Consider the following 23,619-nt stretch of genomic DNA (forward strand, 5'->3'; position numbering starts at 1 on the left):
AGTTCAGGGTTAGGGCTCCTTGTGCAGGCCCGAGTAGTCGGCGTGGTCCGGGCCATTTTACTAATTGGGCTCCCACCTTGTTGGGCTGCGCGGCCCGTCTGCGTTGTGCGGGAACTCCTTTCTTGGGGGTACCCGTGGTACGTACCCCCGTCAACATTCTTCTCTGTGTAATGCCACGCTTCGGTGGGGATGCCCAATGGATAGTTGTTAACTTATGCACACCGGATTGTCCAGTGAGTGTAAATCAGTATGTTCAAGTCATCCGGCGCTCATTGTGAACTTAAGCTACTAGCGCTACAATGACTAGTTTGAGTAGAGCCTATAAATACCACCTCACTTGGTAATTTGAGGTTTCTAGTGTCTAGAGGAAGCTACACAAAATTGAAGCCACAAAAGCTCATGAAGTGATACCCAAGACATATAGCACAAGATTCATGAACCATTAGTGCTAGGTTACTCCATAATGTTGCAAGGTAAAGCCACCTTTCTTCTTTGGTTAAGGTGTGCTCCACACTTGTAGTCATTGTATGCTAGCACCTTGAGGCCTTTGTATATATCACCAGCACCTTGAGCTTTGGTGCCTCAAGTTTATATCTCCAGCTTGGTATATGGAGCAGTGACAATTGTACAAAATGTGGAGGGCCTTCTATTGTGGCTCAAGCTTTGAAGTAAACAATGCATCAAATAAAAAGAAGAGAGACTTGTAGTGAGACTAGTAGTGGCAAGTTGCTCATCGAACTTGGTTGGTGGTGGTAATCCAGGTCTTGACATGGAGAGGCTTGATGGTCAGGAGCATCATTGCTAGATCACCAACATTGAATAGAGGTGGCAGTTTTCCCACTAGTACTATGGGACAAATCATTGTGCCGAGTTTGCGTCCCTCTTGCTTATCTCCTTATGTTTTCACACCATTTGCATATTACATGTAAAAGAATCATGATTGTTGGATGTTGAGATGGTTGATCATGTGCTAGTTGCTTGGTATAAATTTCTTTTTGCTGTCACTATAATTTTTTTGCACAGTTTTTAAAAAATTGTCACTGCAAGTTTCATGAACTAGTAGGGCAAGTTTCAGAGTAAAGACTGCATCAAAATAAAAAAGAAGAGAGGCTTGTAGTGAGACTTGCCTAGTGGCAGGAACATATCATTACTAACTCCCTAACATTGACTAGAGGTGGCAGTTGGTTAACTAGTACCATGGGACAAATCCTTATGCTGAGTTTGCGCCCCTCTTGCTTACTTCCTTAAGTTTTCACATTGTTCACATATTATGTGTAGAAACATCGTGGCCGTTGGATATTGAGATAGTTGATTGTCTGGTACTTGCTTAGTATAAATTTTTTATCATCATTATAAATTTTTACATAGCTTTTAAAATATTATCAACATCGTAGCTCAAACCGGTGGTGATAATATAATTTCACCACCCGTTCAAAACTGAAGGTGATAATCAAGATTATCAACACTGATCCAAATCCAATGCCCCCATCCCTCCCCCAAATTGGCAGTGAAGGGGGGCTTCAGACTGATGGTGATTGGGTCTGTGCAATAATGCAAGCTTCGAAGTAAAGACTGCAAAATGAAAAGAAGCGAGGCTTTTAGTGAGACTTGCCTAGGGGCGAGTTTCTCATCCATCTTGGTTGGTGGTGGTAATCCATGTCTTGACTGGGAGACTTGATGGTCATGAGCATATCATTGCTAGTTCACCAACATTAACTAGAGGTGTCAGTTTGTCCACTAGTACTGTGGGACAAGTCCTTGTGCCTCGTTTGCGCCCCTCTTGCTTACCTCCTTAAGTTTTCACATTGCTCACATATTACGTGTAAAATAATCGTGCTCGTTGGATATTGAGATGGTTGTTTGTCTGGTACTTGCTTGGTATAAATTTTTTATCATCATTATAACTTTTTTACATATCTTTTAAAATGTTATCAACGTCGTAGCTCAAACCAACGGTGATAATATAATTTCACCACCCGTTCAAAACTGAAGGTGATAGTCAAGATTATCAACACTATCCAAATCCAATGCCCCCCATCCCTCCCTCATATTGGCTGTGAGGGGGGGGGGGGGTTCAGACCAATGGTGAAGGGGTGTACCACCCTAAAACTTTAAAATTTAATGCAGTAGCATTTGCATTGTGCATTGATGCTGAATAGATGCATTAGGCCTTTTGATTGTAGATGTGTGATCGTTGTTAGGGCTTCGTTTAAGTTATTCGAAGTGGTTTAAGCCCTTTTGGGCCCAATTCTTTCTATCTTTCTTTCTTTCCTCTTCCTTCTTTACTCAGCCAACTCAAGTCTTGTGTACTGGGCCGAGCCCATCTCTACAGCCGCAACAAATCGACACTCTCATCCTTATCCCGAGCACAACACCATTGCCGCAACAACTCGTGAACCTGACGGTCATGTTTCGCTCGCTCGTACGCGCTCACGACAGAGGCAGCTGTGATCTTTCTATGCCCCTCTTGCCTTATAAAACGAGGCACCACTGCTCGCCCCTTCCACATCTGCACGAACTGCCTTCCTTCATCCTGGGTCGTCGCTGTTCTTCCTTTTGGCTCCAGTAAGTAGCCACCGCCGCAAACTCTCTATTCTTCATATGCGGCGCCGCTCTAGCCCTTTCTCATCTACATCCCACACTTTCCTCATCACAGGACCGCCAGGAGGGACCGCCATCACTCGTCGTCACCTTTCCACGCTGGTACAGGAAGTTCTAGTTATAGCCCTATTCATCCCGAGAGCAAACCGTGTCGTTGCAGGAGGTGAGATCCACATCTCAAGCATGTTCCATTTTGCTATTCCCTGCTAGTTTTCATGCATCGTAGGTTGTTCTAGGGTTGCCCGTGTGAGTATACAGAAGTTTTCCCATGGTGGTATAAGTTATGTTCCTAATCATGGGCATCCAGCGGACGAAGAAAGGCCATGAACCATTGGATCTAAAACCTACAGCCCAGAGTAGATTGGTTACTTACCCCTTCGTATGGACCTGATCCACCGTGGACTATAGTTCTAATTCTCCGGTCCATAAATCCCGTAGAATCAGTCCACAAAATGGTACCTACCACCTCATTATCGCTGACATCATCACCTTTGACTGGTCAACGCTGACTTATAATTCCTTTTTCATCTAATTATTTATTCTGATTCATTTTATTGCATCACGCTAACGTTCATTTTCAGCCCAGCCCCTATCGTTATTAGTTATTGCAGCACAACTTTTCTATGTCATGCTAATATTGTCTTCTAGCCCCTGAATACCTTGATAATCACTGTTTCGACCCTAATCCTTGTCATTTGTCATGCAAGCACTTGTTCTGTTACTATTTTGGGTCACTGTTCATGGTTTAGTGCGCCCCTTACAGCCTAGTCCCTGTTATCTGTGCAATTTCGCAGATAAGCCGATGTATCTTATAATGCTTATATCTTTTTAATCATAGATCCGTTTTAAACGATTCTTGCACTCACCCATTCATAGTGATGAGTCGAACACATTAATGTACTTCGTTCAGTGCTTTGAGAATGTTTGGCATTGACGGGGGTGAACATCAAGGATTCCCCAAAGTGTAGTATTTAGGGAGCTAAGCACGGATTAGCCATCCCAAACTGTGCATCTCGGCCTGACCGGGCAGCCATGCGGCCGTGGACGGCCCACCGGCTGAAAGAATGTCAACAGCCTAGCATCATCAGGCCGAGATGTAGGGCGTGAGCCGCCTCGCCCGACCCCAAAGGCACGGGCTCCGCCTCGCCTGACCCCAAGGGCGCGGGCTCGGCCTCATCCGACCCCTATGGGAAGGGCTCCACCTCGCCCGACCCTGAGTGCACGGACGCAGCCGTACCCGTCTCAAGGATGTGGGACCCCCAAGGTCCTACAGGAGTGAAAGCTCACGTTAGAGGTCAAGCCTCTGATGTGAGAATAGGTGAGGGCACGCCTCGATGTGCCCTTAAGAGGTGACAGGCCATCATGGCGAGCCCCCGTTGCCCGCCGCGTCGGGGGTTAAGCCGCAAGACGCGCTGGGGGCTGACGCCGCCCGTCTTGTCGAAGCGCACGTCGCCCACCAGACACATCGGGGGCCCGCACCGCCCGTCCTGTTGAGGTGCATGTCACATGTCGTGCCAGGAAACGGTGCAGGGACACCCCCGTCGTCATCTACAGGGCCAATGGGGCCCATGTAAAGGGAAGGAGAGCAGCAGGATCCCGAGGACCGTCCTCTTTCTACTCCTTATCTCTCTCTCATGTATCCGACCCCTACCCCTGGCTTATAAAAGGGAAGGGGAGGACCACCGTAGGGGGGACCGAACTCTTAGACACTCACGCACTTGCATAACACTTTGCCACCAGAGACTTGCGAGCCCCTTCCCTCTCTCGACCGTTTGTAACCTCTACTGCAAACCAGTGCAAGAACATGAGCAGCTTGAACTGGACGTAGGGACGTTCTGCCCGAACTAGTATAAACCCTTGTGTCTTCCTTGCACACCATCCGATCTAGACGTGCAAGCACAAATTTACTAGTCAGCGGTCCGAAACACCAATAGTTGGTACACCAGGTAGGGGCATTTTGCGCGTCTCATCGATTCCACCAGGTTGCGGATGGCCAACCACGCCGGAGGATGGGCCCTGGGTGCGCTCGTACGTTTTGGGAGCCTGGACTTCATCGTCACCGCGGAGGGAGGGCTGGAGCAAGTTCGTGATTCTATCCCACCCCTTTGCACCATCGACCTCGACTCCGTCGTTGAGGCCCTCGAGGAGTTGCAGCTGCGCATACCAGAGGCCCACGCCACCGGAAGCAGCCGGCCCTTCGATTCCAACCACAAAGGGCTGCAACGTCAGCTCAGCACCTTCTTGGGGACCCAACCGACCCAGGATCACTTGCGTTGCGTCCTCTTCTCACTTGCCAACATCATGGCACAGCTCTCCGGAGGAGAACCGCTCTCCCCAGAAATCTCTGTCGGGAACGTCCCGACAACGTTTTCGTTCGACTTCCGCAACACCATGGAGGCCATACGCTGCCTCGCAGCACCGCATATTTTCCTGTCTCCCATGGACTATGAGTTCATGGGGCTGACAGAGCACGCCTCCGAACGATTTGCATGGACATCCGAGGCTCAGGAGGCGCTCGATAAATTCAAGGAGCTCGTAACGAAGGCCCCATTTCTGGCTCCGCCAATCGATAGGGAGCCGCTCCTGCTCTACATCGCGGCCACCACGCAGGTGGTCAGTGCCGCCCTAGTTGTGGAGCAGGAGGAAGAGGGACACGCCCTCAAGGTGCAACGCCCCATGTACTTCATTAGCAGGGTCTTGACAGACAGCAAGACTCGTTACCCCCAAATCCGGAAGCTCCCGTACACCGTTCTGATCGCTAAAAGGAAGCTACACCGCTACTTCAAGTCGCATCCGGTGATGGTGGTCATGTCCTTCCCTCTCGGCAAGGTTGCTCGGACCTCGGATGCCACCGGGAGGATCGCGAAGTGGGCGCTCAAGCTGATGGGCCAAGGGATTTTGGACGCCCCTCGGACGGCCACCAAATCCCAGACGATGGCCGACTTCATCGTAGAATGGACCGGGATCCAGATGCCACCAGCGGCCATCGACAAAGAGTGCTAGATGATGTACTTTAATGGGTTGCTGAGCAAGAAAGGCATCGGCATGGGGCTTGTCTTCGTCTCTCCCCTCGGCGTACATAGGAGGTATGTGGTCCGTATTCATTTTCCAGCCTCTAATAACGTGGCCGATTATGAAGCGCTCATCAACGGCTTGCGTATCGCCATCGAGCTGGGCATCCGACGGCTCGAGATCCGAGGTGACTCACAGCAGGTCATCGATCAGGTCATGAAATAATCCAACTACTGCAGTGCCAAGATGGCTGCATATTGCCAAGAGGTCCTCCAGCTGGAGAACAGGTTCAACGGCCTCGAGCTCAACCATATCCCGAGATGGCTCAACGAAGCGGCCCGCATGTTGGTGTAGATGGCATCCGGTCGGGAGCCCATCCTGACTGGCATCTTTGCAAGTGACCAGTACGAACCCTCGGTCCGTTATAAGGAGCCAGGGCAGGTCAAAGACGAGCCGCCCGCCCAGGCTCGGGGGCCCACCAGCCGCTGACTCCTTCTGACCCAGAAGTGTTAGACCCGAGGCCACGGGACTGCGCACATGGCGTACATCTTACAAGATAAGGGGTGGGACATGGCCCATGCCCTACACCAGTTGTAACTACTCATACTGTAGTAGAACTACTCGAGTAGTAGTAGTACTAGTCGAAATAGAAGGAAACTACCCGAGTAGTACTCGGGTAGGACTCCTAAGCTCATATCTACGTAGGATTTCTATGTAACCCTATCCCCCAGACTATATAAGGGCGGATAGGGACCCTCCTTGAACAGGACCATGAGGGACAACTCGTGTCTCATGTAGGAGATCACCCCGATCAACACCTAAGGCAATACAAACCACACACAACACGTAGGGTATTACGCTCTCGGTGGCCTAAACTTGTCTAAACTTTGTGTTCCTTGCACCTTCGAGTTCCTGATCTCGGTGACACCCTACCTACAAACTCACCACCTCAGGGGTATCCCTCAGTGGGTGTGGCGGTTTAAAATACCGACAGCTGGCGCGCCAGGTAGGGGTGTTCATCGAGCATCCACCGGAGAACTCGATGGCATCTTTATGCTTCACCAGCACTGTGCTCGATGAGGGCACAACTTTCATCTTCGGCTCTTGAATCTGCATCGTCAACGGCTTGGGTGGCTTCAACAGCCACCTAGCCGACTCCAAAAAGCTAGAGGCCTCTACACCAACTCAAAGCAGGGACCTCCGACAGCCTCGACGAGTTGCTGCTCCCCGATCACACCGGGGAGATCGAGACGATGTCCGGTTTTGATACAACTTCAACTTACGCTATTCCAGGACTACTCGGATCGGATTCAAACCGATCTGAGGTGGCTACACAGTCCAACTCCCTCTCCGACTTGGAGGAGGACTTGGATCGTCTTCTCAATATTGGAGACGAGGGAGCCACCGCTTGTTGGGGGACTCCATTTTCGACAACTACTCGAACTCCGACGGAAAGCACTCATTAACTAGTACTATGCCTTCAAGTTGGAGCTTGGGAGAACTTGAGGACAAGGGAGCCACCGCCTGTCGGGAGGCCCCTGTTCTCGACAACCACTTAGAATCGAACGATTCCGAATCTTTTTCGGGTAATCACCTAGGTCTGACCATAATGTCTACGCTGCAAGGCCATTTCGTGTACTGGAAGGTCTTAGAGCCCTCTGAACTACTCGAGTACGACTCCCGCCTTGTGGTCTTCACGTAGGAACTACCTTTTCAGGAAGACAAAGGTATCACAGATTGCATTACTCTGGCAGAATCCACCCTTTGGTGTTTCAACCCTAGTTAGCCGGAAGATTTGGACTACTCTGCTCAACTTTAGCTCGCGTCACAACATCAACATGCTGCAGCGATGACCTCGACTACTCGGCTCGCACTACAGTTATGACTGCTTCGACAAATTGGCAACGCCAACTGGCCAACGACTACTCCAACTACTTGTCTCGGCAAGAAAACTAGTCAGGAGTGTGTTTCACACCGTCAACAACTAGTCGGAATCGACTCCGACTAGTCGGCTTCATCAACAAGCCGTCGCACCTCCATCAACGACCACTATGGCTTCATTGAATTGTCCACAAATCAAGCTAAGTCACTTACACCTTTTTGCGCAACGCGCATTTTCTTCACCAGGCCATGTCATGCCTGTTCCCGATTGCCTGCATGGTCCGCCCTGCAACACAACCAGTTGGGTTACACCTTATAAGTGCGCTCCACGGGTGTTCTCTTTTTTCAAGCAGCACCAACTGCTCTAGTTTTCTCTTAACGGTTGCTACAATATCCGGGTAGCACACACTTTAATCCGTGAAATCTCGACTCTTCTGTACGCCTATGCTCCTATGCGTGCATGCGGCCATGCTCCCTGAGCTATGGTCTATGGCTATCAGGGATCAGGTGCCTAAACGTAATAGGCTACCTAAACGGGGAAATTAAGTGACCCAGCAAGAGCAAAATGCGAAAAATTTTACATGCATTTTACAATGCTGGGATTCGCTCCCAACGCGATATCATGTATATTATTTACAATATACTTTATGTTTACCTTGCATACCTTGTAGGAGACCTGACCTGGACCATGCCGTTGGGCGAGTCGGATTCAATTCTGACTAGTTGGCTTCATCAACAATCACCAACGACTACTTCAACTTCACGGGGACACTTGGCTACACGTCGCCGACTACAACGACTACTGGGCAAAACTTTAGCTTGCGTCTCTTACTACGTTGACTACTCGAAACGACTCCTATTGGGGCTGTCGACACATTGGTCCCTTGACTGCAATTAGTCGGATTTGACTCCAACTAGTTGGGTTCATCAACAACAATCGGCGACTACTTCGACTACTCAACGTCGTGAAGAATGCTCGGTGACACGCTGGTGACTACTTCAACTACTCGTCTCACCTACAAAACTAGTCGGAAACGACTACGCTTGGCGACACGCTAGCGACTACTTTGACTACTCATCTCACCTACAAAACTAGTCGGAAACGACTATGCTTGGCAACACACTGGCGACTACTTCGACTACTCATCTTGCCTACAAAACTAGTCGAAATCAACTCCGACTAGTCGGCTTCATTGATAGTTCAAGATCCACCGGCAACTTGGCCAATGCCTAAGCTCGGAGGCTGGTGCCACCGACTACTAGGTGTATCTCATGCGACTCATCTAGCTCCCAGGCTCGAGGGCTGGATGCAACACGGCACTCAAGTAAAAGGGTTTGATTTGAGTGGTAATTTAGGTCTCTTTTTGGAGAAGTTATTTTTTTAACTATTTCTTCAGGAAATTTATTTCGAAAAAAGCGGTTCTCAAAATTCTGAACCAATTTGCCCATCTTAACCATCATATATTGCATGCCACGGTTCTTTGGATCCTTTATTCCAAACCTTGGGGGTTTGGATTCAAGGCTCGGGGGCTGCACGGACATGTGTCATCAGCGACCTATTTTTTAAATCTTTTGGAAGATAAGGATAGAAGACTCAAGACTAAATTGACCCTCAGCCTGATTCTACGAGTCAACCTAAGGCTCAGGGGCTACTCCATATGGAGTGCGAGTTTAATCGCACCCCATGTAAAAGAAGACTTGACAACTACTCGGGGCATGAGCATCTCACAGCCTCGATGCAACCAAGAAAGTACTCGGAAGACACCTTCAAGATGTAGTTCAGGAGGACTCGAAGACGCCTTTAGAAGTACTCGGAAGCCTATCGTACTCAACTACGAAGATCTCAGGGGTTTGTCAAATCCAAGGCCATGAGACTGCGCACATAGCATACATCTTACAGGATAAGGGGTGGGACATGGCCCACGACCCACACTAACAGTAACTACTCGTACTGTAGTAGAACTACTCCAGTAGTAGTAGTACTAGTCGGAATAGAAGGATACTACCCGAGTAGTACTCGGGTAGGACTCCTGAGCTCGTATCTGACTAGGATTTCCATGTAACCCTGTCCCCCCAGACTCTATAAGGGCGGAGACCCTCCTCGAATAGGACAATAAGGGACAACTCGTGCCTTATGTAGGAGATCACCCTGATCAACACCTAAGGCAATACAAACCACACACAAGACGTAGGGTATTACGCTCTCAGCGGCCCGAACATGTCTAAACTTTGTGTTCCTTGCACCTTCGAGTTCCTTATCTCGGCGACACCCTACCTACAAACTCACCAACTCGGGGGGTATCCCTCAGTGGGCGTGGCGGTAAAACACCGACACGAAGTCATGTAGCTCGACGAAGAGCCAGCAGTGGAGCCCAACCCTCTAACAGATTGGAGGATGCCCTATCTTGACTACCTCCTTCATTAAGTGCTCCCGAAAAGGGCCATCACAAGCTCTCCCCGCCCTGGGGGGGATCATACATCGTCAAGGAAGTGCTCCGGCCAGGCACCTACAAGCTGCAAACCACCAACGGTGAAGTCTTCACCAACGCTTGGAACATCAAACAGCTATGTTGCTTTTACCCTTAGTCTTTCCAAGCTATGTGTATATTCACGCTGGTTAACGAACTCTAGTGTGAAAACCCTCTATTCTATCTGCTCTTTAGTGATGCCCGATCCCAGCACGGCAGGGGGTCAGGTCTCACTCGGGGGCTACTGACATACCTACTCCAGAAAATTTTCTGCGCTGACCCCTTCCCTATGATTAAGGTGGGATGATAAAGGCTACGAAAAGAGCACGGTCGGACTCCAGGAAACCCACGCCCTAGTGGCTACGGTACCCCTGCTCACCAGCGCGATCGGAGTCCTCTCGTTTGCATCCTGTTTCTATCGCCTCAATGCTAGGAGCGGTCAGGTGTCCTTAACCTTCCTCGCCAAAGGCCATCCCAGCCGAAATCAAAAGTTTAAAAGTTTGCTTATACACACATCTTTGGGCGCCGAGGCCCAGTTCATCATCTAAGCTCGACTAACTACTCCTTGGAAATGACTTCCTCCTCCATACTTGCAGCCAAGACATACGTAAGGGGGGCCACCTCTTCCTCAATCTGGTCTAGCTCGGCGTCATCATAGCCGGGCCCAAAGCCTTGGCTCATCACCTGCACATCAATGTTCTCGTAATGAGAGCGTGCGATCGCGAACGACAGCTGCACGCCGAGGTGCAGTGCCCGCCTCGCCATTCCACGTGCCTGGCCCATGACTATGACGACCTGGGTTGCGTTTGAGCTTGACCCCTCCTCTGAAGTCATCCCAAGGTCATCCAAAACCAACCCAACGGCAAGTCCCATCAATGACTGCAAAACCTACGGGATAGCACGGGATATGACAAGGCAGGTAGGCACTGGCGGAGGCAGGAGCAGGCTGCAAGGACGGGTGCAGCTGAAGAACCAGCGCCGGACAATCCGACACCTGCAAAGGTTGCTGCCGGCCATAGTCAGTAGAAACAAGACCCGACAAAGGGGCGCTTGGACCAAGGCATCACCATGGAGTACCCTCTAAACACACTAGCTAACCCTCTGTGCGAATCTCTGATTCGCCTAGAGGCTTGGGGGCTATACCCACTAGGTGCACTCGCACGCACCCACGTGAGTCAAGCGAAGGGGGATCTCTCATCGGTCACATCAATCAGGATGTGGGGGCAAGCACTCCAGCGGAACCCTCTACGCGAATCTCTGATTCACCCAGAGGCTCTCGGGCTACACCCGGTGGGTGCGCTCACCCGCACCCACATGAGCCTGGCAGGAAGAGAACACATCTGAACCACGTTAGCCCGGATGCAAGGCTGGGAACGCATTTGGCTCTTAAAAGCCGCGCAGGGGCTTGTGGGCTACTGACAGGGGCGAACATCATGGATCCCCCAAAGTGCAATCTTTAGGGAGCTAATCATGAATTAGCCCTCCCAAACTGTGTAGCTTGGCCTGACTGGCCACGCGGCCACGGACGGACCACCGGCTGAAGGAACATCTACGGCCCAGCATTAGGCCTAGACGCCGGGCGTGAGCCCCCTCGCTCAACCTTGAAGCTTCGGGCTCGGCCTCATCCAAGCCCTATGGGAAGGGCTCTATCTCGTCCAACCCCGAGGGCACGAGCTCGGCCTCGCCCGACCCCGAGTGTACGAATGCGGCCGTACCCGTCTCAGGTACGTGGGACCCTTAGGGTCCTGCGGGAGTGAAAGCTCACGTCGGAGGTCGAGCCTCTGACGTGAGAACAGGCGAGGGCACGCCTCAACATGACCTTCGGAGGTGACAGGCCATCATAGCGAGCCCCCATCACCCGCCGCGCTGGGGGTTAAGCCGTAAAACGCACCGGGGCCTCACGCCGCCCGTCTTGTTGAAGCACACGTTGCCAGTAGACACGACCAGTACCGACCAGTGGACCAGCTTTTCCGAGCCTGGAAAGTTTCCACTGGTGTTGGATCCCGTGGTCGCAGAAGTCAAGCTCACTCGGGTTCTCATCGATGGCGGGAGCGGACTTAATCTTATCTTCGCCAGTACGCTGAAGAAGATGGGTCTGGACCTGACCAACAAGCTTGTTTTGAGCAAGGCTCCTTTTTACGGTATTGTTCCTGGCAATGCCGCACACCCGCTTGGAACGGTCATTCTCCCTGTCACTTTCGGGACGAGGGAGAATTACCGAACCGAGTTCATCAAGTTCGAGGTGGCCAACTTCGAATCTTCCTACCACGCTATACTAGGGAGGCTGACGCTCACTAAGTTCATGGCGGTGCCGCATTACGTCTACTTACTTCTCAAGATGCCAGGACGCAGTGGCGTGCTCACGCTCCAAGGCGACTTGAAGAAGTCCTATGATTGCAACCAAGAGGCCATCCAGTATGCATCGACTTCCCGCGTGCTAGATGCTTCCGGAGAAGTACTCGCAGCCGCACAGCAACTTTCTCAAGCCGAGCTGGACATCCCGACGAAGAAGGCGAGCCAATCAGGCGTCAAGTCAACAGGCGATGTGGCTCTCAAGTCGATCCAGCTCCAAGAAGGCGACTCATCCAAGACAGCCATCATCGGCGCAGGCTTGGGTGACAAATAGGAACTCGCACTCATCAGTTTCCTATGGGCTAACCGAGACATATTCGCATGGAAACCATCGGATATGCCAGGGGTGCCCAAGGAGCTGATCGAGCATAGTCTTAATGTGTATCCGCAAGCTGTACCAAAGAAGCAACGACTTTGTCGTTTTGCCCCTGATAAACGAGAGGCTATCAAACGGGAAATAGCTAAACTCCTTGCGGCTGGATTCATTAAAGATGTAATCCACCCAGAGTGGGTAGCTAACCCTGTTCTTGCATTGAAAAAGAATAAAGAATGGAGAATGTGTGTTGATTATACCGATCTCAACAAGCATTGCCCGAAGGATCACTTTGGGCTCCCTCGCATCGATCAGGTAGTCGACTCAACCGCAGGTTGCGTACTGCTATGTTTCCTTGGTTGTTATTCAGGGTACCATCAGATTGCCCTCAAGGACGAAGACCAAATCAAGACCGCGTTCATCACCCCGTTTGGGACTTATGCCTACAAGACGATGTCCTTCGGGTTGAAAAACGCAGGCGCTACCTATCAGCGTGCAATCCAGATGTGCTTCGCTGATCTGTTACACCGGAATGTGGAAGCCTACATGGACGACGTGGTCATGAAGACCAGAAGTCCCGAGGGCCTAATCACGGATCTGGAGGAAACTTTCGCCAGCCTACGGAAATACCGATGGAAGCTCAATCCGACCAAGTGCATTTTTGGCGTTCCTTCAGGTAACTTCCTCGGGTTCATCGTGAGTAACCGGGGCATCGAGGCCAACCCGGAAAAGATCACTGCCATCACTGATATGGAGGCACCTGCCACAATCAAAGATGTGCAAAAACTTACAGGGTGCATGGCAGCCCTTAACAGGTTCATCTCCCGACTCGGGGAGAGAGGACTTCCTTTTTTCAAGTTCTTGAAGTGCCAAGATAAATTTCACTGGATAGAGGAAGCCGAGCGGGCCCTGCAGGACCTCAAACAGCACCTACAGTCGCCCCCGATCTTCACAGCACCATTGCCGGGTGAGACCCTTTTACTTTACATTGCGGCAACTACCTATGTTATCAGCAGTGCCATTGTTGTCGAGCGCTCCAAGGAAGGCCATGCGTTTGGTGTGCAGAGGCCTATTTACTTCGTCAGTGAAGTACTCTCAGAGTCTAAGGTGCGGTACCCTGCAGTCCAGAAGCTTCTTTATGGCATACTGATTACTTCCCGGAAATTACGCCACTACTTCGAAGAATACCAGATCACCGTGATCACAGACTTCCCGTTGGCGGATATCCTACACAATCAGGACGCCATGGGCCGCATTTCAAAGTGGGTAGTGGAACTAGGGGCTTTGTCGATCGACTTCAAGCCACACACTGCGATCAGGTCCCAAGCTCTAGTCGACTTCATGGCAGAGTGGAGGGAAAATCAAGTTCCAATTCCAGTCAACAAGCCAGAGCATTGGACCATGTATTTCGATGGTTCTCTCAAGCTCGACGGCGGTGGCGCTGGCGTGTTGTTCATATCCCCAAGAAGCGAACAACTCAAGTACGTCCTCCAAATCCTCTGGGAGGTATCCAACAATGAAGCCGAGTATGAAGCCTTGCTTCACGGGCTTCGTTTGGCGATATCACTAGGGATCAAGCGGCTACTTATCTACGGTGATTCTCTTTTGGTCGTCCAGCAGGTCAACAAAGAGTGGGACTACAACAAAGAGACCATGGAGGCCTATGTACAAGAGGTCCGCAAACTAGAGAACAAATTCTCTGGCTTAGAAGTTCATCATGTGCTACGGGAGCACAATGTCGCCGCTGATGCCTTGTCTAAGCTGGGTTCAACCCAAGCACAAGTCCCAGCAGGGGTATTCGTACAAGAGTTGAAGCAACCGTCCATCAGCCCTTCACCACAGGTCTCCACCGGCACTGGCTCTATACAGCCAGAATGGGAGGTTATGCTGGTTGGCGAGGACTGGAGAGGACCCTTTATTGACTTCATCCGAGATCTCATATTACCGGCAGGGATGGACCCCAAGAGCGCTGATGCCGCCCGCGTCATATGACGGAGCTAGGGGTTCGTCTTAGTCGCAGACAAGCTGTATCGACGTGGTGCACGGTGTGGCGTGCTTATGAAGTGCATCACAACAGAGGAGGGCCAGGACATTTTGCGCGAGATACACAAGGGAGTATGTGGTAACCATGCAGCGTCACGCACGCTAGTCAGCAAAGCGTATCGAGCTGGCTTCTGGTGGCCCACCGCCGTGTCTGACGCTGAGGACCTGGTGCGACGATGTTAGAATTGTCAGTTCTTCGGCAAGCAATCACATGTCCCGGCTCACAACCTTATTACATACCATCTTCCTGGCCGTTTGCATGCTGGAGCCTTGACATCATTGGGCCCTTTGCAACGGCGCCAGGGGGGTTTACTCATGTCCTTGTGGCTATCGACAAGTTTACCAAGTGGATCGAGTTCAAACCGATCACCAAGCTTACTCCAGACAGGGTGGTCGACTTTATCTCTGATATCTTGCATCGTTTCGGCTTCTCCAACACTATTATCATTGATTTGGGTTCAAATTTCATGGCCAACCAATTCTGGGAATTCTGTGAAAATTCATCCATCGAGGTCAAGTACGTTTCGGTGGCACACCCAAGGGCAAATGGGCAAGTCGAGCGGGCAAACGGCTTGATCATTGACGGTCTCAAGAAAAGACTTTATGACGCCAATACCAAAAAGGGCGGGAAGTGGATACATGAGTTGCCACACGTTATCTGGGGGCTCAGGACTCAGCCGTCCAAAGCCACAGGGCAGACTCCATTCTTTCTAGTTTACGATTCCGAGGCGATTCTCCCAGCGGACATCATGTGGAAATCCCCAAGGGTCGAGATGTATAAAGAAGGCGAGGCGGACGAAGCACGACAGCTGGAGCTAGATTCTGTCGAAGAGGCTCGCTGCTCTGCTCTCGTTTTCAGTCAGCCCGTTACCTACAGGGGATCGGGCGATATCATGATCGCAACATTAAGGAACGGTCGTTTAGCATAGGTGACCTCGTCCTCCGTCGCGTTCAGGATGAGTCGGGTTTGCACAAGCTTAACTCAAGATGGGAGGGACCGTTCATCGTCAAGAGGGTTACAAGAGGGAGGGACCGTTCATCGTCAAGAGGGTTACAAGACCAGGATCTTATCAACTACAACACCTCGACAGTCAGGATGTACCCAATTCATGGAATATACAACACCTGCGATGTTTCTACCCTTAAGGGGACTTGTCCAAAGTTCCTATACGCGCCACGATTATTTTCCTTTTCTGGGTCCATATGGCAGCTTTTTGTGCCACATGACCCGAAAGGTAGTTTCTCGAATACACTGCGGAGGCTATGGCCACGCCCATATTATTCAAATCGACTTCTTGTTACACGCATTTGTGTCGTCGTGATGATAATTATGTCTTTTTCAGACTCGTTGGGCTCGACTTGTTCAGGTTTTATCTAACTTGTTTGGCTTGTCCCTTCGCTAGGCTGTATCGACTACCCTTGATGTCGTTATACTCAGGGTAGTTTTTGACTGTTTGCTATGAGGCATCCTAGTCGCTGCATCACATATTGCGCGCTCCGGGCAAGTTGGATCCGCTCGGTTGGACTTCATCTGGCTTACCCGACAAGCTCCCGTGTAGAGCTATATCGGCTACCTTCTGAGTCGTTGCACTTAGAAGTAGCAGGTCTTTGCCTCAGACGAGACAATACTCTCAGAGTTCTCATAAGGCTACATAAAAGATAACTGTGGTCTCTTATATTACAAAAGGATTAAACACTAAGGGTTCAGTTTTGGACCATGTTTTCTACAATTTTTTCAGCTACTGGCCTGGCTTCTACCAAGTATTCGCGGAACTTCTCATCAGTGCAGTCGGCAGCTACGCCCCCTGCGAGTACTTCAAGTCGAGCCCTCAGCCAGTATGATCTTACTAGCCCTAAGGCGTGACCCACGTAGGTGGCGGCGGCCTTGGTGACGAAGTCCAAGATCCTTTGTGGCGCCCCACGAAGATGATCTACCGGAGGGGGCTCGCCTTCGGAGTTGTCCTCCCATGGGTCCACCATCTCAACAAGCTCTTGAGCTGCCACCTTCAGTTCCTCCAGCTCTTTCTGGCGTTTCTCCTTCTCTTCACCCAGAGTCTTGATCTGCTGGAGGCAGTCGATGAACTGCTTCTCCGTGTCGGCCATCACCTTCTGCAGACTCTCGACTTCATCTGCGCGGCGATTGAGCATGCTCTTTATGTTCATCTGCGCGACTTCACCTTCTGGAAGCAGCTCTTCTTTATAATTTACGAGTTTCTTAATTTCTGCGGTGATGAACAGGTTTCAGAATACATAATCATCGCTAATGATACAAGCTCGCGTGTAACATCTGTCATACCTTGATGCGCTTTTCGCTGCTCTTTGAGTTGGCCTCGAAGCTCGGCGTTAGCACGCTCCAGGCTGGTCTGCTCCCGCGTCAGTTCATCAATGCGCCTTGCGGATTCTTCCAGCCTGGTGGCCTGCTCTTGGGTCTTCTTGCTTGTATCCTGCATATTTCCGGTGGATCGAGATGAACGATCCAACCACACTCAGCATCAGTAGGGCATGTGACTCTTACCTGGGCAAACTTGCTAATGGCTTGGAGTATATCTTCGACTTCTTCTCCAAGGGCGGGCTGCGCGCTAGTCCCCTCTACAGCTCCCACCACCTCAATGACTGATGGTTGGGCGGCTGTCACAAGAAAGTAAGTGTTAAACAAGTGATGACTACGGCTGAGGGTAGCCGGATACTTTACCTGCACTCTCGGCGGGCCCGTCAACGGCGACCTCGACTTGCTCATCGCCACCGGCTTCGCGTTCTTCATGCTGGGGCTCGGGCGGCGGTGAGCTAGGCAAGGCTGCAGCCGCTACCTCTGCTGGTTCCGGTGCGCTGGTCAGCTCGGGCGAGGGCTCGGGGGCTAGAGGGGCCAACTCGAGTCCTGGCTCGTCCAGCACCACTGCTGTTGCGGGCCTGTTCCAGACAACATAAAGTTTTGATATTTCGAATCTCATACATGGCTAACGATGGGATCTAGAGCAGTGCTTACACGTGAGATCGGGTTATTGCTGGATCCCTGAACACCAGCCTCAGTGGCTTCTTCACCACGGCGTTTGCAGTTGGAGGTGAAGGCGTACAAGTCGAGGGGGCTGGCAGCGCTGGCGGCGGAGCTGCCTCAGCCGAGGGCGCCAGCAACCCGGGCGTAGCGCCCATTGTGGCGATGGCCACGGAACCCACCGCTGGCGGCCGAGCTGCCTCAGCCGGGGGCACGAGCTGCCCGGATACAGCGCCCGCCACGGCGATTATCACGTCATCTGCAGGAGAAGGTGATGGATCCGCCCCATCAGCCTCTGTGGATCTGGCTTTTGGTGCATCATTCCCGGTTGGGGGTGTTTTGACTACCCTTTGTCGCTGGGGGCTGGGCAAAGAAGACGAAGGACTACAAAACAGAGTTGTCAATAGTATTCAGCAGAACAACTCGATACCTTTATAGTTTGACAAGCACTTACCCGGCGAGGTCGGCGGTGCTGGCTTTGCGTTTCCGACTCTCCCGGCGCCGCCGGGGGATTAGAGGCGCGTCGTCGGATAACTCCACGGATGATCCGGAGGAGTTGTTTGCTTGCGCCCTTTCCCCGGTTGCCCGGCTGCCCTCGGCCGACTCGTTGTCAGCGGTTCTTGCTCTCTTTGCTTCGGCCGCGGCGCTGGGCAACGTGTGATAGGGTCGAGGCAGATCGGGTTGCGGCGGGTAACTCCAGTACAACGCCGTTTGATCCTGTGTCAAGTTCATCAATCAGTCTTAGCTCTCCATATCAAAGAAGAAGTCGAGAAGTCGAACACTTACCGGTCAATTTTGGGCTGTAAAACCCGCTGGAACATAAGGGATGGTTTCCACATCCAGCAGAATTCGCTTGACGTGAACAAGTGCGGCGTCATCTCCAAGTTCCTCTGCGCACATACGAGATGGGTCTTCAGTACCCATGTACTCGAATCCTAATGTATGGCGCTGTTGGATGGGTTGAATTCGGCGTTTGAAGAATGACAACATCACGGATGCCCCGGTTACCCCCGTCTCTTTGTGTGCGGCGATCAACTCTAGCAGCTCATTCACCTGGTCAATCTCTGCTTTAGCGGGCTCCAGTGTCCATTCGGGGCGCTGAACAGGAGGTTTGCCTGAACGCACAGGGAGTTGGGGGGCGTGGTTCGCAATGTAGAACCATTGCTGTTTCCACCCGGGGATATTGGAAGGAAATTTGTAAGATATGTATTTATCACTGGCATGTTGCCTAAGTTGGATACCAGCACCCCCTATCACAGATGGATTTTTGGCGGTTGGCTGGGGTTTCATGCGGAAAAGATAGCGGAGGAGAGCCCAATGGGGCTCAATTCCAAGGAAGGCTTCACAGAAGTGGATGAAAATTGAGATGTGGCAAACTGAGTTAGGGTTGAGGTGTTGCAGCTCAATCCCATAGAAATAAAGAAGGCCACGGAAGAATGAACAAGTGGGGAGGGCCAGACCCCGTTCAGAAAAAGCGCAAAAGGATACGATCTCGTCGACATTTTCCATCGGGAAAGGATCGCGAAGGGCAAGGCGCCAATTGATGAGATTTCTCTCTTGAAGCAGACCCCCCAGCACTAAATTTGCGAGATGGTGGCGAGAGCACTTACTAATTGACCACTCGCTGGTTGCTGCTTGCGCCTCTTTCAGTTCCTTCTGGTTGATTTTCTTCGGCGCCATTTCGGATCTGTTAAGCCACGAGTTGTTCGCAAGATGCTCGGGGGCTACGGTCGATGGCTCGAAGGATTTCGACGATGCAGGGCAGTGGAGGAGTTGCAGCAGGGTGAGATTTAGTTGAGGTTTTTGTTTTCTCTCTGGCGGTGGCGTGAGATCTGAAGGTATGGGAAGAACCCTCACTGGCTGCGAGGTTAAATAACCAGCGATCAGGCAGTGGTTTACTGTGCAAAAGGTGAAGCGTCGCACAAGGGGAATACTTGGAATACGAGCGGTTTTTGGTGGATTTTTTGGGCAGTTATTTGATTAACCATTTTTTTAGGGTTAATTGTCCTGAAAAAAGAGGTTTTTTGAATTTCGAGTTCAATTTCTGCCAATTACATCATCTTGGACTATACTTTTCCAACAGGGAACATTTTTGCCACGACTTTTGGGATCCTTTTTTCCAAAATTTGAGAGATTTGGATTCAAGGCTCGGGGGCTGTGAGACACGTGGCATCGACTACTTATTTTTTGAAAGTACTCGAAGGATAAGAAGAAAAGATTCAAGACTAGTTTGACCCTCAACTTGATTCTTTGATTCAACCTAAGGCTCGGGAGCTACTCCATATGGAGTGCGATTATTCATCGCACCCCATACGAAAGAAAGAATTCGGGGCATGAGCACCTCATAGCTTCGATGCAGTCAAAAGAGTACTCGAAGAGAAATTTCAAGATGGAGCTTCGAAAGAAGTCGAAGACTGCTTCAGAAGTACTCGAAGAGCCTGCAGTATTCAGCTACGAAGAGCTCGGGGGCTTGTCAGACCCGGGGCCACGGGGCTGTGTACATCAAGGAGTCCGTATTGGGCTAGGGGATAGGACGTGTCCTGTACCTTATTTATGTTGTATTCTACCCGCATGCGGAGTAGAATTAGTCGATACAGAAAGAAACTACTCGAGTTGTACTTGAGTACGATTCCTAAGCTAGTATCAGGCTAGGATACATGTAACCCTGTCCCCCCGGATATATAAGGACGGGTAGGGACCCCCTCAAAACCAAGATCACCAGATCAACATCAAGGCAATACACACCATCATACAGGACGTAGGGTATTAAGCATATTGCAGCCTGAACCTGTCTAAATCTTGTGTTGTCTGCACCTTCGAGTTCCTGATCTCGGCGCATCCCAACCCAAAACCTACCACCTTGGGTATACCCCTCGGTGGGCAGCCGGATAAAACCCGACACGCACCGCCCGTCCTATTGAGGTGCACGTCGCACATCGCGCCAGGGAGCGGTGCAGGGACACCCCCGTCATCATCTACAGGGCCAATGGGGCCCACATAAAGGGAAGGAGAGCAGCAGGATCCCGGGGACCCTCCTCTTTCTATTCCTTATCTATCTCTCATGTATCCGACCCTACCCCCTTGGCTTATAAAAGGGAAGGGGAGGACCCCGTAGGGGGGACCGAACTCTCAGACACTCACGCACTCGCATAACATTTTGCCACTACATACTTGGGAGCCCATTCCCTCTCTCAACTGTTTGTAACCCCTATTGCAAAGCAGTACAAGAACACGAGCAACTCGAACTGGGTGTAGGGATGTTCTGCCCGAACCGGTATAAACCCTTGTGTCTTCCTGGCACACCATCCAAGCCAGACGCGCAAGCACAAATTTACGAGTCGGCGGTCCGAAAAATTGAGAGGTGTACTGTTCCTTATTGTTATCGTGTGCTTTCTTTCCGGTTCACAGTCTCGAGTCATAGTTTGGGTAGAGTCATGCTTAGCTCACAGTCCTGGTTGGGTTGGGTGGTTAATAATAAACTTGGCTAATGCTCTTATGCAACCGGGGTGGTAATTTTTGTAGCAACATGGTGTAGAGGGAATCTGACCTTGGGTTTGTTTTGGTGGTGGAATATGTCTTGGTGGTTTGGGTTGCTGTAGTAGCTACTCGGATTAGTAGGACCGGTTCATGGACAAGTGACCTGGCTTAACTGCGCAACCACGAGGTTTATGTGGCTCTAGACTTGGCCAATTAGTTGTCCCACCTGTTTACATTATCGGATGGTTTTAGTGGCACAAGAGGGGGCTTCTGTAGTGGAGGGACAATAGACTCCCTGTTAGCGGTGAAACTCAATGGGTGTTTACCGGTGGGAATTCACAGCTTTGGAAAGGTTTTGTAGTGTGACCTTGGCTGATCACCTCGGAAGTGTGATGCATAATTGGAAACACAACTCGTGTGTAAAGTGTCCAAACTCTGTAAAGTGTAAAATTGATATATCAGCCGTGTTCGTGGTCAAAAGCGACTTGGACTCCTTTATGATTAGTGGGGTTGGGAATGGTTGGTTGGTTTGTGGTTTGGTTTGGGTACCAGATGGAATCTGGTGGTGGGTCTCAGTTGTCTGGATGGAAACAGAGGCCGTGTTGATCAAGGTGCTGGAGTAATCACATGTGGTAAATAGGGTGCTTTTTCTGAGTTTAGGAAGTTGCCTTAAGAGCGTGTCCAAAACCTGTGTAAACCTTCCTTGCTCTCAGCCCCATGTCATATTTTTCCCACACATGCGGAGTACATTTGGATGTACTCACCGTTTCCCTTTCAACCCCTAGCTACTATGTTCTCCCTGCCGCCGCTCTCCCACTAGAGATGAAGAGGAGTACCAGGCATATGATGGCGTCGTTGACCCGGATGCTCCGTACTAGGCTGGTAATCCCTGGACGCTTCTTGTGGAATAATGGAAGATTCACTTGCGTTGGATGTCTTTATTTATCTTTTATGTTTGAATGTCTTTATTTATCTTTTATATTTTAGGCCTACAGGTCCTTCTTTTACCAAATTCTATCGTTATGTAATGGTACACTTATAAAGTTATTGTATGTATGTTTAACTGATCCTAGCATATCTGGTTCGTCCATTTTAAACCAGGTGTGACATGGGGTCTGTGCAATAATGCAAGCTTTGAAGTAAAGACTGCAAAATGAAAAGAAGAGAGGCTTTTAGTGAGACTTGCATAGTGGCGAGTTGCTCATCCAGTTTGGTTGGTGGTGGTAATCCGACTCTTGACTGGGAGGGACTTGATGGTCATGAGCATATCATTGCTAGTCCACCAACATTAACTAGAGGTGCCAGTTTGCCCACTAGTGCTGTGGGACAATTCCTTATGTTGAGTTTGTGCCGCTTTTGCTCACCTCCTTATGTTTTTACTTTTACCTTGATGCCATCTTTTATGCATTTACCTTATTATAGAATATAATCTTGTTATGATTAGCTCTAGATTACAACCTCTTCTTACATGGGAACACTACACCACAGCCCAAAAATAGCAATGGCCAGTCAGTCAGTTTAAGCTGATTTACGGATAGATGGTCATGAGGTATAAAATTATACCCACAAACCCTTGCAGTCGATGTAAGTCCTATCAGTAAAGTTTTACCGATAGACACCTGTTTTACTAATTGATGTTCCGCTACTCCATGCATTTTACCCGTGGATACATGTTTGTTTGTAATTTAAACTTCTTTCTTGCGACACATGAAGTTCAAATGTGAAGTAATTCTAATAATAGCAAAAAATCATTTAAATTCTGGAAAGGTAAATTATTTATTAAAAAATTGTAATGAGATTGTTTATGTGAATAAACATATTAACTCAATATTATTTTAAAGTGTCATAAAAAGATAAAGTTAGCTATTAGTGACCTTGAACCATCAGAGAGAAGAGAAGTTGACTATGACTCCCTTTCCAGATCCTATTTATAGTTTGATATAGCAAATATAATATCCGAGTTTTCATTAGTCGGTAAATATAAATATCTTTACACATTGATGGTTTCTTTGCAAAACAAGGATCACAGACCGTCGGGGAGCTTTGCCCACTGAATGCGACATCTATTTTTTTTCTCAAAAAAGGAAAGTTTTATTAATCTCAAGTAGTGTCACGTCAAGGGGATGCAACATTGCTTGAAATTTTTCCTGACCTCTGCCCGGAAGACACACAGCCTTAAAAACAGAATAAGAGGACAGACACTCTGATGACTGTGACATCTGTTGCTAATCCGGTGTTGTGATGTAGTAGGACAAACACATGGATAAACCTTGGAGAACAACTAGATAGACTTGTCAAAGTTTATCTTGAACATTGCTGTAGTTAGTTTAAGCCATAGGATTCGGTTTTTTAAGTATGATAATTCAACCACCCTCTTGGAGCGGATGCACCGATTCCCTACCCATACATATGCTAGGCTGTTTTTCATGTTCTACGCGAAAGCGTTGACAAGATATGCTGGCAAAACCAAGCTTGGTTGTGCT

The 23,619-nt window shown here is 50.0% G+C and overlaps 1 protein-coding gene and 2 long non-coding RNA genes across 5 annotated transcripts in view; 1 reads left to right on the plus strand and 2 right to left on the minus strand.

Moving 5' to 3' along the window:
- Nucleotides 1-23,619, minus strand: part of LOC112903113 (WAT1-related protein At5g64700-like) — a 29,831-nt gene that overhangs the window by 5,490 nt on the left and 722 nt on the right. The window lies entirely within an intron of this gene.
- On the plus strand, nt 1,563-22,642 carry LOC112903115. Its single transcript, XR_003230727.1, has 3 exons — nt 1,563-2,565; nt 2,657-2,764; nt 22,238-22,642. It is a non-coding gene; the product is annotated as an uncharacterized LOC112903115 (long non-coding RNA).
- Nucleotides 17,910-18,736, minus strand: LOC112903114. Its single transcript, XR_003230726.1, has 3 exons — nt 18,446-18,736; nt 18,114-18,376; nt 17,910-18,043 (listed from the first exon to the last, which is right to left on the minus strand). It is a non-coding gene; the product is annotated as an uncharacterized LOC112903114 (long non-coding RNA).

This window comes from Panicum hallii, chromosome 8 (genome assembly GCF_002211085.1).
Source record: "Panicum hallii strain FIL2 chromosome 8, PHallii_v3.1, whole genome shotgun sequence".
Lineage (NCBI taxonomy): Eukaryota > Viridiplantae > Streptophyta > Magnoliopsida > Poales > Poaceae > Panicum > Panicum hallii.